The sequence below is a fragment of the Cricetulus griseus genome, chromosome 2, assembly GCF_003668045.3.
Source record: "Cricetulus griseus strain 17A/GY chromosome 2, alternate assembly CriGri-PICRH-1.0, whole genome shotgun sequence".
In the NCBI taxonomy this organism is placed as follows: domain Eukaryota; kingdom Metazoa; phylum Chordata; class Mammalia; order Rodentia; family Cricetidae; genus Cricetulus; species Cricetulus griseus.
Window position 1 is genome coordinate 402045121 of NC_048595.1, and position 18590 is coordinate 402063710.

The window sequence follows — 18590 nt, forward strand, 5'->3', positions numbered from 1 at the left end:
GTTATCTCAATGTGAGAATACATAGATTTTCACAATGATAAAACTGTGTGTAATGGGGAGTTTTCATATCAAATTCATGCTCCTACTAAAATACTGATAAGTTACCTCATTAAAATTCATTCATATAGGACCTGAAGGATGGTTCAGTGGGTGAAATGTAGTTGCACAATCATGAACTAGAGTTCATATCCTCAGCATCCATACAAAAATTGGACCAGAGCACATCTATTACACTAGTGCTGAGGGGTTGGATGTGGATCCCTGGAGTTTAGCCATTCAGTTTAGCTGAGCTCATGAACTCTAGGTTCCTTGAAAGACCTTGTCTGTTATGGGGAGAGAAAGTCTAAATTGAAGGTGTCCATTGTGTCCCCACCCTGAGAACTCAGGGAATCCCAGGAATAAGAGAAGGAAAGATTATAGGAGTCAGAAGTAATGGCAGGCACCAAGAAAACATGACCCACTGAATCAACTAACCAGGGCACATTTGGATCACAGAGACTGAAGTAGCAAGCACCAGGTTCCAATCCAAGAAGTTAGTGGTACCTATAAAACTTCCGTAATTGAGAGGGGTAGGGAATAGAGAGGGAAATGTACATATATAAAATTCTAACATATATACATATGTAAATTTCTGCATTCAAGTAAATATATCCAGCACAGTGTTGTTGTTGTATAGGGGTATTAGAAAGGCCTTGGCAGAGTCAGGAACAAAACTGTCCTCCAAAATATTAGATAGAGGAATTCTGCAAGGAATGCCAAGGCAGTGCATACAGAGTATAAATGGCTTTTATAACCCAGCAAATGTTGAGGACATGTTTCAACTATACTCTAGAAAATGTATCATCACAATTCCAAACAGAGATAGTCTAATGAAGAAGGCATCAAAATAAGAAGCTAAAATGCATAATGACAAGGATCTTGACACAACAGTTATAGTAACTGTGTTTGTCCCCCGCCGTGGGATCGATGGTCCCACCTCATGATGCATCATACTGACTACTGTGGATTGTCAGGGAGTGTACTTCAGCTTGTTTATGGCACTTTGTGGGGAGATTGGGTTAATCTTTTAGGTAGCGGTGCTGCATCAGCTGAGAACTGAAAAGAAACAATACATAAGTCAGTATGATTACAAGTAAAGTAGGGAAAAGAAAACACAACAAAAGAAGAGAGACAAAAGTGGGGCACACCTTTGATCCTAGCACTCAGGAGGCTGAGGCAGGCAGCTATCTATGAGATCAAGGCCAGCCATAGAGTGAGTTCCAGAACAGCCAGGGCTATGTAGAGAGACCCTATCTCAAGAAAGAAAGTGAACAGACTCTAGCCAGACTGAGCATGGCAAACATGGCTCTGGTAAGCCTTGCTCATTTCCTCTGCCTTGAAAAAAAAAAAAGATATATTACATTCCTAAAGCTAGCTAGCTACTAAGGTCTATTTCATTTTTGGCCACTTTCTCTTCCTGAGACTGACTAACAAGATCAAGCCATCAACTTATTGAAGTCAGCTTCAAAAACCCCTTTTGACTTACTGAATTAACATGTTCAATTAAAATTAACCACCTCATCCTTTTACCTCTATAAACTGCCATTTGCCTGTGTGCCATCTCTCTCTCCTCTCTATCCGGAGGCAGGCTTTTGTGCCTCCTTCCAGGACAAATACCCCTGACCCATTCCCTTGTTCCTTTGCCCCTCTCCCCAGTTCTCTATCCCCTTTCTTTGTCTCTCATTCCCTGCCCTCAGTCCCTCTGGGGTAAATAAGTCTGTGCTAACTAGGTCTTGGGTTATCCTGAGCTAATGCCAGATCCTGCGGATCCTACAGAGAAAGGTGGGGGCTGAGTAGTGGTGAAAGAGACAGTGTTGGAAGGAATGCTGGTGTGGAGTATTAGAAACAGATTACTGGTGTGCTTGGTTTGGTGCATCTTCAGAGAGAGTAGGACACTGTCACCCCAGAGCAAGAGAAGGAAGAATGGAGAGAGGCACATTCACAGCCTAACTGCTAAGATTTCAGTTATATTTTGGCAGGTAAAATAGGCACTGGGAAACATTAATGAGGAGGAAGACACCGAATAATTAGGGAAACCTAAGTTTTTCATGTTCTTTTACTTTTTCCACTCTGGCCATGAAAAATTACATGATGTGCAGCCTTTGTTAAATGAATATTTGGGTCCTCAGTTTATGCTTAAACTTTTGCCCAGTACAACATCTCTTCCAACTGTGCTGCAAATTGAATAGTTACAAAAATAATTATAAAAATTCTTCACTCACTCAACCATTTTTATGTAAATTTAAATAGAATCCCGAGGCCGCTCTCTTTAGGAGGGGGCCTATCATAATGTCCACTAAGGGAAAATAAGGGTCACATTACGGTGTGTGGGCAGAGACCCCTTCACATAGGACTGTGATAACTGGCTGGAGGAATCCTGCCATTCCACAGGACACACTGGGATTGGTTCAGTGCTGAACAATATCACAAACCTAAACCTTCATATTTCAAGTGCATAAGTGACAAGGGTAGGGAAGAGGAAGACCATGCTTTCTGCAGGGCAAGAATGTCTCTGAGTTAGTGTGTGATACTGAACAAAGCTACAAAGCCGCTATAGCAATTAATTGATTCCGTTAACATCACAATACCTGAGCAACTTGCCCAGAGCAATTCACCTGTGTTTAACATCGTCACAGATGGAGACTTGTGGAGCTAATTACAAGGTATCTTGACAAGAGGCTCTTGAGTGATGAAGAGTCTTCTGAGATTTCTGCCAACATAACCCATATTTTGCCAGTTATAATTTTAAAGAGTGGATGCTCCTGCTTGTGGGATAGGAAGACAGGTTGTCTTTCAGAGCCATTTAAAACTTCAGGTTATTTTTAAGACCATATATTTATAATCTTTTACTTCCTTAATTCAAACATTTCACTGAAATTCAGTCCCATGAGAATTATATGTGTTTTTTGATTTTAAACACAGTGTATCTCTCAAATTGAAGGTTTTTAATTTCATTTTAAATTTAGCCTTAATTTTAACTTGCTGCTTCTCAAACTCAGCTCTCAATCAGAAACACAGAGGGGTATTTTTTGTTGTTGTTTCCTGGGGTTTTTTTTTAATACTTATTCCTATCTCCTGCTCCTACTGATTCTATTTTTTGCTTTGAGTCTGGAAAGTTCTGTTTATTTGACGCTTTCCTCATAGTTTGGGTGCAGATGGTTACCATTTCCCTCACAACAAGCTCTTCTTCCAATGATGTCCTTTCCATTAAATGGAGGAAGCAGATGATTGTCATGCCCCAGTATGATCATTTTCATTGAGGGCTTTTCCTGGCTGCTCTTTGTGGCAACAGAGATAAACTCTAACTGGTATTTTCCATAGGAAAGCCTGCTGGTGACAGCTACCACCATCCTGAACACTCTGTAAAGTAAAAAATTCTGAAGTCAAAAAGTCCTTTACTGGCCAAGAGTGTTCAGTAAGTTCAAAGACAACTCTGCAAAGATCTGGTTTCTATCAGGTCAGTGAGCTTCTGGTGTGAAGGTAGGTTGCAAAGGTCTCCCAGAGTGCCTGCATGCTTCTACGGTCCCCCAGTGTGTTTTATCACAGGGTAGAATTGACCACACATAAAAAGAAACCTCAAGAAAAACATGTCACACAAATGAACTTAACAAGGCCTTATAGAAAACTGATGGTGGGAATTGCCAGCTCTGGAAGGCTGAGGGCTAGGCCCAGCCTGTGTTGTCTACATTATGGTGGATGCTTCACCCCAGCCCCTGGCATCCATATACCCAAAGAGTCTGGAATGTTATGGTGGAAGTTCCACCCAAGCCCCCCCTCCCGCAAACCCTGCCGCATCTCAGAAAGCCACCAAATGATGACCCTTCCTCCAGAGATGCTCAAGACCACTCCCACAGGGTATTTAAACTGCCCCCCAGAAAATAGACATGTGGTTTTTCCAGTCTCTCTTTCCTGTCTCTTCTGTTGGGGGTTGGAAAGCCATCTGGGAGCACTGTATCCATTAACCATGGGAAAACACAAAATTCTGTGTGTGTGAAATTGATTTCAGAAAAAGACACCCTGATCATACCTACTTTTGTCTAAAAAGATGAAACTCTAGCAAATCTAATGAAATGTGCATTAAGGCATTGTTGACAAGTATCAATATTCAAATGTGTTTTAATAAAATTGAAGTCATTCCAAGAGGTTTTTTCCTCTGAATTAAATTTGCCTCTTATACTTGGGAAAACAAACTAGAGGAAAGGATTCTATGTGTAAATCAATAAATAATACTTGAATATTTCAAATAATAATTTTATGTAATGACAAATAAATGTTGAACAGGGGTTAGTTCTGAGAATGATAAATAATTTATTATATTATTGGTATTATGTCACTCCATTTGATCATCATATACTAACATCTACTTTTGAAAAAATTAACTGCTGACATGTACAGACGTGTGATTAAGCAACCTCATGGACACCAAGAGGCAAGAGCAGCCACATTTTGCATCTATTTTTATGATATGTCATCATGGCCTAGATTCTAGAGACATAAGTAGAAGTTTCCTACCACATCAACATTCCTGAATAACAGTGTCATTTTTGTACGGACAACTTCATAACATCAAAGAAAGAAATAAACCTATGAAAACATTCTGGGAAAGATTACAAACTTAGTTGTACACTTTAAAAACTTTGTTAATCAGAGAAAATGAATTTTGTACACTTTTAGAGATGAAAAACACATTACCCACGAATTTCAGTGTTAAGTTAAAGCCATCTTAGTTTTCTAACAGTATAACTGCATTTAATTTTAACCACATACCACTAACATTCTTTGGAAAGAATAATAGGACTAAAAAACAATGAAAGTAAAATAACAAAAGATATAGGAATAAAATGCATTTTATATAATGCTAACTCCTCAGCTGATTCATTGTCAAAGCAATAAATTAATATCAACTGTGCCCAAGTATTACTGTCAAGGAGTGTCAGAGATAATAACTCAGGAAGTACACAAGCAATTACTCAGAGATTAAGATGTCCAGGATGGAATGCATTTGGACATGGTGGTAGAGATTGCTTTGGTCGGAAGCAGACAAAATGTCAGAGAGCCCTGGCTGCCTCCAAACATAGAGTTTAAGCTAATACTGCAGGACTGGATTTCATTTTGGTGATGTGATATCTTGAATGCCTTTACTTCAGGGAGCAGAAAAATGACAAGTGACAAGATTGAATCCCCAGGGATGCTAGAAAAAGAACACAGAAGTTTATCAGAAGAGTGGTTAAGGATCTACACAGCAAATCTGAAAGGCAGCCTACTATGAGCTAAGAAGGGTCAGTCAGTCCTATCAACAGAAGAGGGGAAAGAAGGGCAGCAAGTAGAAAGACATGCAACCCACCACCTAAGTGTCAGTGTCAAAACAGAAGTTCCGAAATTATATTTTGTATAAGAAAACACACTGTCCCCAGACTGATAGATGAGATACCAGCATGGGACTGATCCAGACCCCAGGAACATGGGTTTCAGTGAGGAAACCTCAGAAATCTACAGGACCTTCTGTAGTAGTTCAGTACTTATCCCTAGCATAGGTGTGGACTTTGGGAGCCCATTCCACATAGAGGGATACTCCCTAAGCCAAGACACATGGGGGGCGGGCCTAGGCCCTATCCCAAAGGATACGATAGACTCTGAAGACCCCATATGGAAGGCCTCACCCTCCAAGGAAAACAGAAAAGATATGTGATAGGTAGGGTTTTAGTTGATGGGGTGGTAGGGGAGGAGGAGAGGGAGAGGGAACTGGGATTGACATGTAAAAAAAAAATTGTTTCTAATTCAAATAAAAAAATCTGCAAAAGAAAGGAAGGAAGGAAGGAAGGAAGAAAGAAAGAAAGAGAGAGAGAGAGAGAAAGAAAAAGAAAACACACTGCCTTGCTCTGCCCTGAAGAGTTCATGCCCTATTTCTTTATTTTTGGGGCAACCAGGGTGGAGATGTGGGGGGCTAGGCTCTCTGAACAAGGGACTGGGGAAATGCACTTGAACTCTGCTCCTACATGTCAGTCTATTGAGGATACAGCCCCTCAACCTTCCCAAAATATCAAGAAAAATATATTGAAATCACATGCTGACAACCATAGTTAGCTTTTCAGTTGATGTCACAAAACAATAACACAAAGCAACTTGAGGAGGAAAGGGTTTATTTCATTTTGAACTTCCCAGTGACAGTCCATCATCCTGGGAACCCAAGGCAGAAACCTAGAGACATGAACTGATCCAAAGATCATGGCAAAATCTATTTAGTAGCTTGTTTTCTAACATAACCCTGGGTCCTCAGCCATCAGGGGGGCACCACCCACAGTGGCCCATACCCTCCAACATCAACACTAATCAAGAAAATGACCAACAAACATGCTGACAGACCAGTCTAGTAGAGGCCATTCCTCAGTTGAGGTTCCCTTTTCCCAACTGACTCAGGGTTGTGTGAAATTGACTAAACTAATCGGTGCACTGACCAGGTTTGTCTGAATCCACAAAGGTGGCTGTATTTGGGATTTTCTACATCCCAGTTATAGTTATTAGTATGTGTCCCACACCTAACACTACATCCTCCCTCCAGTCAGACAGTTTTATAGAAGCAATAGTAATTTATAGCTTCAGCCTGAAATGTCCTCTATGGTAACTGACAATGTAAACAAAACTGGTTGACAACTTCCTGGACTCTATTATAGTATATATTTTTCAATAATTCTTCATAAAGTAAATTTGCATTCAGTGCATGAAGTGTTTGAATTATACATAAAACACCTTTCTGGAATCAAAGTATTACAAAGCAACAGCCACAGACAGATTCCAGAAAAATTAAGTGAATTGTTTTATAAAAACACTTCTAAGTACATCCCTTAACATTGGATGAAAGAATGGATGGAGAATCAGGGAAACTCTGCCTGAAGCTTTACTCTAATACCAAGCTTCTCTTTTTACCTCTATCTCCTGCATGAAGCTGCAAATTCATACATTTGAAGAAGCATTAGTTGCAAAGCTTCCAAAGTAATCTTTCCACTGAAGACAGTGCTATAGTCCAATGCCACAACACTGGGTTATCTGGAAAAGACAGATGAAAGAGAGAGAGGGAGACAGCAGGCAGGCAGGCAGGCAGGCAGGCAGACAGACAGACACAACAGATAAAATAGAATGATGTTATATTCTATAAAATAAATCTTCAATTATAGGAATTTTCCTGACTTGCCTATTTCCATTTTCTATTTCAACTTACAAATATAGGTACATTCAAATAAGGTAAGAAAGAAGGGTTGATTTAAAATTTAATTTTAAGTAATTAAATTTTAATTTAGGCTAGACAACTAAATAGAACCTACCACAGATGGTCATATGCTATAATCTCAACCCAATATGAAACTTCTTCTTCCCAAGCCTAGATATTTGAGTTATTTGTAAATTATGACTGAAATGGTTTATGGACAATTATTGTCTTACATGCAGTTGGGGGTTTGTAACAGTAACCCAAGCACTTTGAGTGTTCCATTCAATGGCCAATGCCTCCCCCAGTAAGAGAACTACCACTTCCACTCACAAAAGAGGCAGTGCAATGACTTCTGATGAACCCCATGCATTGGTGTCATGACTGTTGCTTACAAACAGTGGTGTAAAAACCAAAACTTAGTGTTTTATTGTGAAGAATGCACAGACTAATCTTAGCTTTCCAGTTGTTCTTAGATTGCAAACACTAAAGCCGAATCCAAAAACCTGTAAAATTTTTCAGGTTAATGTCAAATAATGAGCAAATGAACACTCAATACTGGTCTCTTCAATAACTTCATAATTGACAGTAAAATAAAAAAATGTGTGAATTTAAATGTCTTGTTTAAATTGGCAGTGGTGAGAGGAAGCTACCATTTATTAAGAACTTTCGACATGCTAACCATAGTTGTGTTTTACATCTTAGATGTAATTAACCCTCAAACACAGTTTCAAGAGAGTTAATTAAAATCTCCTGAAAGCATTATTGTTGTACGACGTGTCTAGGTAAAAGATAAATGTATATTTGTATATAGTTTTTATATCTATGTATTATGTATATAGACATTGTCTTTTATAGCAATACCTATACATTGGCAGCTATAGATTTTGTTCTTTTTATAAATATTATAAGCACATAAAACTATATATGTATGCAAACATGGTGAAACTTTATGTTTGTATATCCATATATGCAGAGAGATAAATATGAGCATTCTGAAATACAATCCTAGCACATTATACACTAGTATGGAGGCTAGGAAAGAAGAAAGCCGAGTTTCCATACTTGACATACATTTTAATGTTGTCTAACTACAAGTGACTTTTTTACTTTATGCTACATTTATTTTAATACTTTGAATTTAACTAAATTCATCCCCTTTTTAACTACACTTAACTACAATACCTTTTTGCATCATATTGTGAGCCCATTGTCTTGTAAAATATGCTTAATTTAGATCAGTCAGTAACAATTGGGGAGCTGCCAGCTTGCTTCACTCCCAGATTCTCACAATCTGGATTTCATTTGCACTTTGACTATTGATGGCTCAGATTTTTATTGTTTCATAATATTTGCTAGGGCAGAAGTCAAATGTCAAGTACAATAGTTTATATCTTTAGCATGTCAGAAACATTTGTTATAATTAATACCTTTTTCTTAATTCATATCCTTTCTCAGTAAAGGTAAATTGGCCTATCTTGGGGTTGTTTGCTTTGCTGTTTTGCTTTGCAGTGTTGGGGAATGAATGTAGGGCCATATTCATGCACTATGAGCACTCCACTGCTTCCTGCTGTCAGCCTTAAAACTAACCAAACTCTCTACAAAGCCACAAGTCTCAGCCTTTAGATGTAGTTAAAGTGTGTGAGGTAGATAACTGGCCTTTTACAGGGTACAGTATACTTCAAGATATACAAAAAAAATTGTCAAAAATAAAATTCTATCTTCACATAAGAAATATCTTCTAGCATTTTAATATGTAGCTCTTATAATGACAGCATATTTATCAGGCCAATACAAATTCAAATTTTAAAGGTTCATTATTTTCAATTCTGGGTAGGTATGTAATTCTGTGTTTTTAATTCTCTATACAGGTATATGTACATGTTGCAGGTGCTCTTGGAGGCCAGAGGTATTGGCTCCTCTGGAGCTTGAGTTACACAGAGTTATCAACTGCGTGACATGGGTCTGGGAACTGAAATCAGGTTCTTTGCAAGAGCAACACCCTCTAATCTGTTTCTCCAGCCCTCCAGATCCAACTTTTATGTTGATTCATATTACTTATGCAATTTTGAAGGAGTGGCTAAGAAGGCAGACTCATGATTATCATTTGAGAACCAGGATTTGGGCAGAAGTTAAAATCTACTGAGAAATGTTTATTTAGTACTGGAATTGCATGTAGTATCTCAATAGAGTTCACAATTTTACTTAAATATGGATATCATTCACTTAGACAAATGAAATTATTTTTCTCATTTTCCAAATTTGTTAGCCATGGGCTCAAAAACATAATTTCCTTTCTTTCATATTGGAATAGAAGCAATAGTTCATGAGCATTTGGGGCCTGAGTTGGCTCCCAGTGCACAGGAGATGGTGAGTTGGATGAGGGGATGAGTAAATCTTCTGGAAAAGAGGTGCTTGTGTGGTCCTCACTAAGGTTGGCACTGCCAATAAGTGGAAGACAATTGGCAAATAGACAGCACAGGTGTGGGAGTCTCAGGCCTGACAAAGCTCAGAGCATCTAAAAGGGAGCATTACATTTGACATCCCACTGTATTTTTACTCAGTGATGCAATTCAAATTGTTTACAAAGTTTTCCATGAGCCAAACAAAATGCTTGGGCAGACATATCCAGCCCAAGACTCCAGATAGAAACATTTGACTTATGGTACATTCTCCTCATATTCTTTCTAACCTCTACCTAGTTTTACTGTCCATTAACATGGCCTGGTTTATTTCCTTTAGTGATTTCCTGTGAAATGCCAAAGTCTAGGTCATTTTACTGTGTCTGTTTCCTAAATTTTAATAACTGTATAGCTCACTGAAATAATTATGTGTCTATGAATATAGACAAACACATCTTCATTCTCACAGCTAAGTAGATACAGAAGCAAGATACACCTAGATCATAGATTGTGACTTTTAATATCATCCCTCAATAGAAGATGCAGGGCCACATTGAAGAAATGAAAGATCTTAGGACTAGGCTGAGAAATACATAAAATGGATCATATTGGAATGTCAAAAAAGAAAATTTGAAAAAAGGAAAATTTGAAAGGGGTTACATATGATAGAGTTATGTCTGAATTCAAAAGAGTGGCATACAGGATGGGGTTTAGTCACAGGGACATAGAATCCAACAGTTCTAAAACATAAATAAGTATCTAAGAATCCATACTGACAAATAAACAAATAGATAAATAACTCACAAAGAATTTCAAATAATTTTTGTGATACTACAACTTTAAGGAGATTGAGGGCAACTACTCTACTCTTTTCAATATGGGCTGTTCACACTGAGTCCTTTCTTAGAGCACAGTATGGAGAGAACTAGTAAATTAAAGGGAAAACAACTGGTAACCATTACAGAAATGAGGTGTTCAAGTCTAACATCATTGTTGTAAATTATGCTGGCAGTCAACTATTGTACTTTACCTGTGAAAGTTTCCTCCCAAATACTCACACACCTGTCTATTCATGACAAAAAAAAAAAAAAAAGAAAAAAAAATCCCAACTGAGTGACATTCTACAAAAGTCCTCATTAGCTCTCCCCAGCTTTTCCAACTCATGAAAACAAAGAAAGGTTGGTAAACTGTCACATCCAAAGGACACCTAAGGAAATACTCTCATCAAATTCGATGTGGTATTGCCTGGGCTCCTCAGACAGGAAAGGTCATGAGCTAAAAGCCAAAGAAACATAAATAAAGGTTGTTTATTAACAATGAAGTATCAATATTAGTTCATTACTTCTGAATATGATGTTTGGAAGGGTGAGAATTGGGTCTGGAGTGCCCTTGGAAAATTTATACTGTGAGCCAATCCAAATATTTAAGCAAAAAAATTCAGCCTGAAGACTTCATCCTAAGACATTTTATTTAGGATATGTTTTCAAGAAGTGCATTTTTTAATGACCAGCTATTGAAGCATATTTAAAGTATAATTAGTTAGCATTCAAAACTGCCCAGGTATTTACAAACATAGAAATAAAGATAAATTTCTAAGTTAAAAAATTATTACCAAAACAATATCACTTTGGCTTATAAATACACCATAAAGTGCACATAGAATAGAAAAAAAAACATATACTCTGGTGCTTTAAGGCATAAAAATTGTGACACAGGCCCCAAGGCTGAACTAAGCCCTTATGATTCCCACTCCAGCACCTTCTCCTGACAGGTATGTTTCCTTGTTTCCTTTTTTCCAATTTAGATTAAGGAAGTGTTCTATGTATTAATACACTGTAAGGCGGAAGCCACATTTGACACAACAATGACTGTGTTTATTGAACAGAGAGCTGGACATAGCAGTGACACTGTGGGTTCCAGGAGCTAGTAAAAGGATGCTGAAACTTTGTAGGTGTGCATTCAGGTGTGCACACAGCATAGAAGAGAAGAATGGGGTTTAAATTAGTCAAAGACTGCCAAGCGATGGCCAGAGAATTAAACTTCATTACTTTCCTTTAGGTTTCTATCTTGACTCTCTCCCCTCCTTTTTTTACTAAATGCTACCTGTCCTTGTAAAGGTTTGATGTATAAGATATGAACCGGGTTCCATCATTGGAAGATACAGTCATAATTTTCAATATAACTAGAATTACCATCAGGGAAACCTAGAAGAAGCCATCTATCTTAGGCCCTGTTCTTTCGATGAGAAAAGTCCATTTAACAATTCTTATGTCAAAGGCAATGAGAGGAGCTGCATGAAAATCCATTTTCAGCCATTAAGTACTCCACACACACGCCTTGTTAGCTGGCCCAAACCTTTATTCTATTTCAGGGCTGGCATTGAACTTGGGAGGATGACACAAGCAGATTTTTGAATTGGAGACCACCTTAAGTTACACGGTAAGTTTCCAGCTCAAAAACAAACCAATCTTCTTAAAATGCACCAAAAGCATACCTTGCTTTTAAAGTATTTTAATGATAATCATTATTATTTTATTTAAAATGAACTACAAAGTAGCTCTATGCATTTCCTTTAGGAGACATTTACTGTGAGCTTGGCAAAGTGGAGACTATAAGAGGCCCAGTGGGCAGATGGTAACGTCAACTATGACTCCAAATTCCTTGGTGTGGAGTCACAGTTGGAAACATATGAACAGTATATGAGAAAAAGGAAATGGCACTCTCAGACGCTCTCAGCCTGCAGTACTAATACTGATCGGGTCACATATGCATATGTGCTTTTTTCATATCTTATCTGATCCATGCTTATACCAAACTGAAGCAGAAATTAGTTTCCTACTTTACAGATAAAGAGATTAGAGCTCTTGAGGCAAAATGATTTTACCAAGCTAATGGAGAGCCCATTCTCAGAGCTGTTTCTCTGTGACACAAGGAGTTAAGGGGGAGCCAATTCTCAGAGTTTTCTCTATGTGACACAAGGAGTCCATTCTTCTGGGACTTTAGCTGGGCTGTGTGAATCATAGGAAGTAGAGGACCAACTTGACTGGGATGAGTTATTAGTATTTCTGGTTCTCTCACTCACTAAAATATGTAGTCACAGAGGGGTTGTATAGTGAAAGAAAAGATAAAATTGCATGTTAGCTATTCTTGTTTAAAATAATTTCTGTTGAAAATCTACTCTTTACACTAGACATGTCTAAAAGTGTATAATCCTCTCACAAAATCTTAGTCATCTTATTTTTATAATAAATGCTTAGCCTTTATGGCAAACACACACTGCACAAATTAATTCTATGTTTCACACTATTTTACCATTACTACAATTTTATGTGCATCTGTATATATTAGGTGCCATTATTTTGTGTATTTTTTTGTTAAAGATATACTTTTTCATTTGCTTTTCAATACAGGATTTCTCTGCGTACCCCTAGTTATCCTAGCTGTAGACCAGGCTGGCCTTGAACTCAGAGATCCCCCTTCCTCTGCCTTATGAGTGCTGGGATTAAAGGCATGTGCCACCACTTATTGGCTTCCATATAATGCAGAATGTGAAATAATCTCAAATTTGATCATTTATATAGTTTTCTCTAGCATACGGGCAAACATAATATGGAAGATACACTTATTGGCTTCCATATAATGCAGAATGTGAAATAATCTCAAATTTGATCATTTATATAGTTTTCTCTAGCATACGGGCAAACATAATATGGAAACTTAAAACATCTGCTCTTTAAAATTTCCCCATGGGCCACTGCTGACTAGAGTCACACTTCAGGAAATACATATGTGAACCACAGGAGTTCAGGATGTGGTTAAGTATGAAGTTAGCGCATGACATAGAGTTTGTAAATGGAGTAAAGCAAATGATTCTATTAAAATAATACTTGAAGCTTACGTTAAGAAAATATTGCTAATGCCATTACAATAGTCCTTGCTTTATTTATAAGGATGTACCGTATTGGGCCTAATAACTCACTGTGCTCATGAGAATCTTAACAAATGGTAACCTTATAAAAATAAGTATTATTAATAGATATCCATTGAAAAGATAATAGTTACCATTATTTATTCCACCCCCTTAATTTCCTAAGTACTCTTTCCCAGATGGCAAGCTTACAGAGTCAACCAAATAAGTTGTGTGTATTTTGCCTTACTTGTTTCTCCATTTTTTCAGTGTTTAATACCACAGACATACAGATATTTTTCTGTAACTGTCCTGCCATCTATTTTCAATGTAGCCATTAAAATTGTCTTCTTAAATGGCATGTCAGCCATGTCACCTTCTCTAAGCCTCAGTTCTTGTACCCAAACACAGTCTGTCCTGATAACAAATTCATCCTCACAGTGTGAATTATGTCATGCCCTCCATCTTGATATTCACACCTTACAGGCCGTGTCTGTTGCTCTCCTACTGTTGTCACTTCCGCATTCTCTGGACTATTAAGATCAGTTCTCATTAAGATCAGTTTCCTGTGCCAACTCAAAACCTATATTCACATCAGCAAGAATTACTTAGATTTTTCTCCCAATGTGACAAATAAATTCCCAGATACTTGGCCTCTAGCTTCCTACCACACAGAGTATGCAATATTATCTGCCTCCTAATCCACTGAGCCCTTCACCTGCTTCACCTGTCTTGGTGAAGGACTGAGGAATTATGGGGAATTTTGTAAACTCTCAGAGGCTCCCAGTAGCCACTGGGAGCTGACATTTGATCCAGAGTTTCTTCCCCATCTTATTGTACAATGAGACCTAGCTTGAAGTTGTGACTACTGTCTGGTTTGGTTGTTTCTTGTGTGTGTTTTCACAGTGTTCCTCTATGCCCAGTTGTCTAGAATAAAAGAAAGTTATACCACTTCCTAAATTTCTGACTGCATTTTTTTTTACAGACTTAATCCTATAATTTACTCTGTTATAATCAGGTTTCTTCAAAGGCATTGGTGTAGTATCATTTCAGCAACTGGTTACAGAATGGCCTATGTTCCTTGTTTTGGGACTGCAAAACAAAATTAAAAAAATAAAAATTCCTGCTATCAGGCTAATTACAGTATGATTAAACAGACAAGGCATTTAAGCAATTATAAACACCAATGCTGTGTAAAACAGTTTTGGGTAATGAAAGAGATCTATGGAATAAGACAGAGGAGAGACTTCACAGAAGAGCAGCACTTAACCCTGACTTAGAAAAGGTGTGAGATCTAGCTAGGCTGCAGAAAAAGAATGGCAATGTCACACAGCAGGAAAATGTCCTGCAGATGGTACTCGTAGGTGTGATGTGTTCATTCTTGAAATAAACACGGAGCTCATGGATGAAATTCCTGAGCAACTTCATGCAAGTATGAAGATTAATTTGCTAAGCATCACTGGGTTAGAATTTTGCTTCCAATCTGTTTTTCAGACCTTGAAGAAAGAGCAAAAAACAATGCTGTGTGGCTCATCTGCAGAGCAGATGGTGGTAAGATGGGCGTGGATACTCAGAAGCATTCCTCCCAAGCAGAACCTCTGCTGCTGTGGAGGAAGCTGGGGCCTCAGGAAACAGAGTGCAAGAACGTTCTGGAGAGTTTTCCTAGTAATTCAAAAACCAAACACAGATAAAAGGAAGAAACAATTTGCCCCTACGAAAAACTGTGATTTCATGAAAGAATGGATGGGAAACTGATTACTTTTACAGAGTTAAGAGATCAAATGCTGTATTTTCTTCAAGGGAAAGAAGAGAGAAATAATGAGGCTCTTTTTATTCTAAATTTTGAGTTACAAAACGGGGCTTGTTAATGGCGGTATAGGTTACCCTCATAAGGAAAAGTGGTGGCTTCAATATAATCTTTGCAATAATACTCAGATTAAAGTCAAACAAAAATATATATGCATACACAATATGCATGGATATTTTTAGATATATATGCTATATAATACTTTGGAGTTTTCAAATAACCTAACAACAAAATCCACTATATGTCACACAGTTACACACATGCATATGTACACCCTCATCAGAAAGTTTGTTTTTAATACTAATGAATTTGGAAATACAATAGTACTTACAATTGCAACAAAACCATGAAACAGCCGCCGCCGCAGACTGACCTGGAACTAGGTGAGTGAGCTCCTGCCCGCTCCCGACCCCAGACCAGAACACCCCACCACCCCCATCCCACCACCCCCGCATGAGCCTGCCAGCTTGGGCCAGACACGCCCAGACAGGGAGGAGCCCCCTGCCCCACCAATCTGCTATTTGGGCCAGACACGCCCAGACAGGGAGGAGCCCCCTGCCCCACCAATCTGCTAGCACCCCATTCTTACATTCCGCCGCAACAGACTGACCTGGAACTAGGTGAGTGAGCTCCTGCCCGCTCCCGACCCCAGGCCAGAACACCCCACCACCCCCATCCCACCACCCCCGCCTGAGCCTGCCGGCTTGGGCCAGACACGCCCAGACAGGGAGGAGCCCCCTGCCCCACCAATCTGCTAGCACCCCATTCTTACATTCCGCCGCCGCAGACTGACCTGGAACTAGGTGAGTGAGCTCCTGCCCGCTCCCGACCCCAGGCCAGAACACCCCACCACCCCCATCCCACCACCCCCGCCTGAGCCTGCCGGCTTGGGCCAGACAAGCCCAGGCAGGGAGGAGCTCCCTGTGCCCCAAATCTGGTAGCACCCCACTCTTCCATTCCGCCGAACGACCGAGAAACTAGGAACTAGCGAGGAGACCACCAGGAGCGTCGAGATCATCTAGAGTTGTGGACATCGAATTCCTAGCCCCCACACACCACTGGGCCACAAGAGGAGATAGAGAGAACCCACCCGCACCCACTAAAAGGATATGGGGAGAAGACAGAATAAGATTTCACTCAACAACACAAAGACCAACATGACACCACCAGAACCTAGGGACTCCACTCCGGCAAGAGCTGAAAAGCCCAACACAGAGCATGAAGATGAGATGGACCTCAAAAATTATCTCAGCAAGTTGATAGAGACCTTTAAAGAGGAAACAAGAAAATCCCTTAAAGAAATAGAAGAGAAAGCAAACAAAAAATTAAATGAATTGGAGGAAAAGACAAACCAAAAAATTCAAGAAATAAATAAATCTCTTAAAGAATCTAAAGAAAGCCAAGAAAAAACATCCAAGCAAGTGAAGGAAGCTCTTGAAATAGTTCAAAACATGAAAGCTGAAATACACACAATAAAGAAAACACAGAATGAGACCATGTTGGAAATGGAAAGGTTGGATAAACGATCAGGAACTAAAGATGTAAGTGTATCCAACAGGATTCAAGAGATGGAAGAGAGAATCTCAGCCACTGAAGACTCGCTAGAGGATATACATTCATCCACCAAAGAGAACCTCAAGTCCAACAAAACCCTAACACAAAATATCCAGGAAATATGGGACACCGTAAAAAGGCCAAACCTAAGAATAATAGGTGTAGAAGAAGGTGAAGAAATACTGCTCAAAGGTACAGAAAACATATTCAACAAAATCATAGAAGAAAACTTCCCCAACCTACAGAAGGATATGCCTATGAAAGTACAAGAAGCTTACAGGACACCAAACAGACTGGACCACAAAAAGAAGTCCCCCGACACATAATAATCAAAACACCAAATCTACAGAATAAAGAGAAAATATTAAGAGCAGCAAAGGAAAAAGGCCAAGTAACATATAAAGGCAAACCAATCAGAATCACACCCGACTTCTCAATGGAAACTCTGAAAGCCAGAAGGTCTTGGATAGATACCCTACAAGCACTAAGGGAGCATGGATGTCAACCCAGACTACTGTACCCAGCAAAACTTTCAATCACTATAGATGGAGAAAACAAGATATTCCACGACAAAAACAGATTTAAACAATACATATCAACAAATCCAGCACTACAGAAGGCTCTGGAAGGAAAACTCCAACCCAACGAACATAACTACACTCACAAAAACACTGGCAGTAGTTAATCGAATTTCACCAAACACAAAAAGAAACAGAAGGGCAAAATCCACACGCAATGATACCACCAACAATAAATCCAAAACTAAGAAGAACCAATGAACAATGGACGTTAATATCCCTGAATGTCAATGGTCTTAACTTACCCATAAAAAGATATAGGCTAACAGAATGGATACGAAGACAGAATCCATCCTTCTGCTGTTTACAAGAAACACACCTCAAATTCAAAGACAGGCGATACCTCAGAGTAAAAGGATGGGAAAAGATTTTCCAATCAAATGGGCTCAAGAAACAAGCTGGGGTAGCAATACTAATATCTAACAAATTAGACTTTAAACTGAAAGCAATCAAAAGAGATAAAGAAGGGCATTTCATACTCATCACAGGAAAAGTCCATCAAGATGAAGTCTCAATCCTGAACATCTATGCCCCTAATACAAAAGCATCCACTTTTGTAAAAGAAACATTACTAAAGCTCAAACCACACATAAAACCACACACACTTATAGTAGGAGACTTTAACACCCCCCTTATACCACTGGACAGAACTACTAGACAGAAACTTAACAAAGAAACAAAGGATCTGAAAGAAGTTATGACACAACTGGGTTTAACAGATATCTATAGAACATTCCATCCAAACACAAAAGAATATACCTTCTTCTCAGCGCCACATGGAACCTTCTCAAAAATTGACCACATAGTTGGCAGCAAAGCAAACCTCCACAGGTACAAAAGTATTGAAATAACCCCCTGTATCTTATCAGACCACCATGCATTAAAGCTAGAATTCAACAGCAATACGAATTGCAGAAAACCTACATTTACGTGGAAAATGAATAACTCCCAATTGCACCATTCCTGGGTTGAGGAAGAAATAAAAAAAGAAATCAAAGACTTTCTAGAATTTAATGAGAATGTAGACACAACATACCCGAACTTATGGGACACCCTGAAAGCAGTGCTAAGAGGGAAGTTCATAGCACTAAGTGCTCACATG

General features: G+C 38.8%; 1 protein-coding gene across 1 annotated transcript in view; it reads right to left on the reverse strand.

The window, feature by feature from the left end:
* LOC100759871 (collagen alpha-2(V) chain) overlaps positions 1-18590 on the reverse strand; it is a 136133-nt gene that overhangs the window by 79884 nt on the left and 37659 nt on the right. The window lies entirely within an intron of this gene.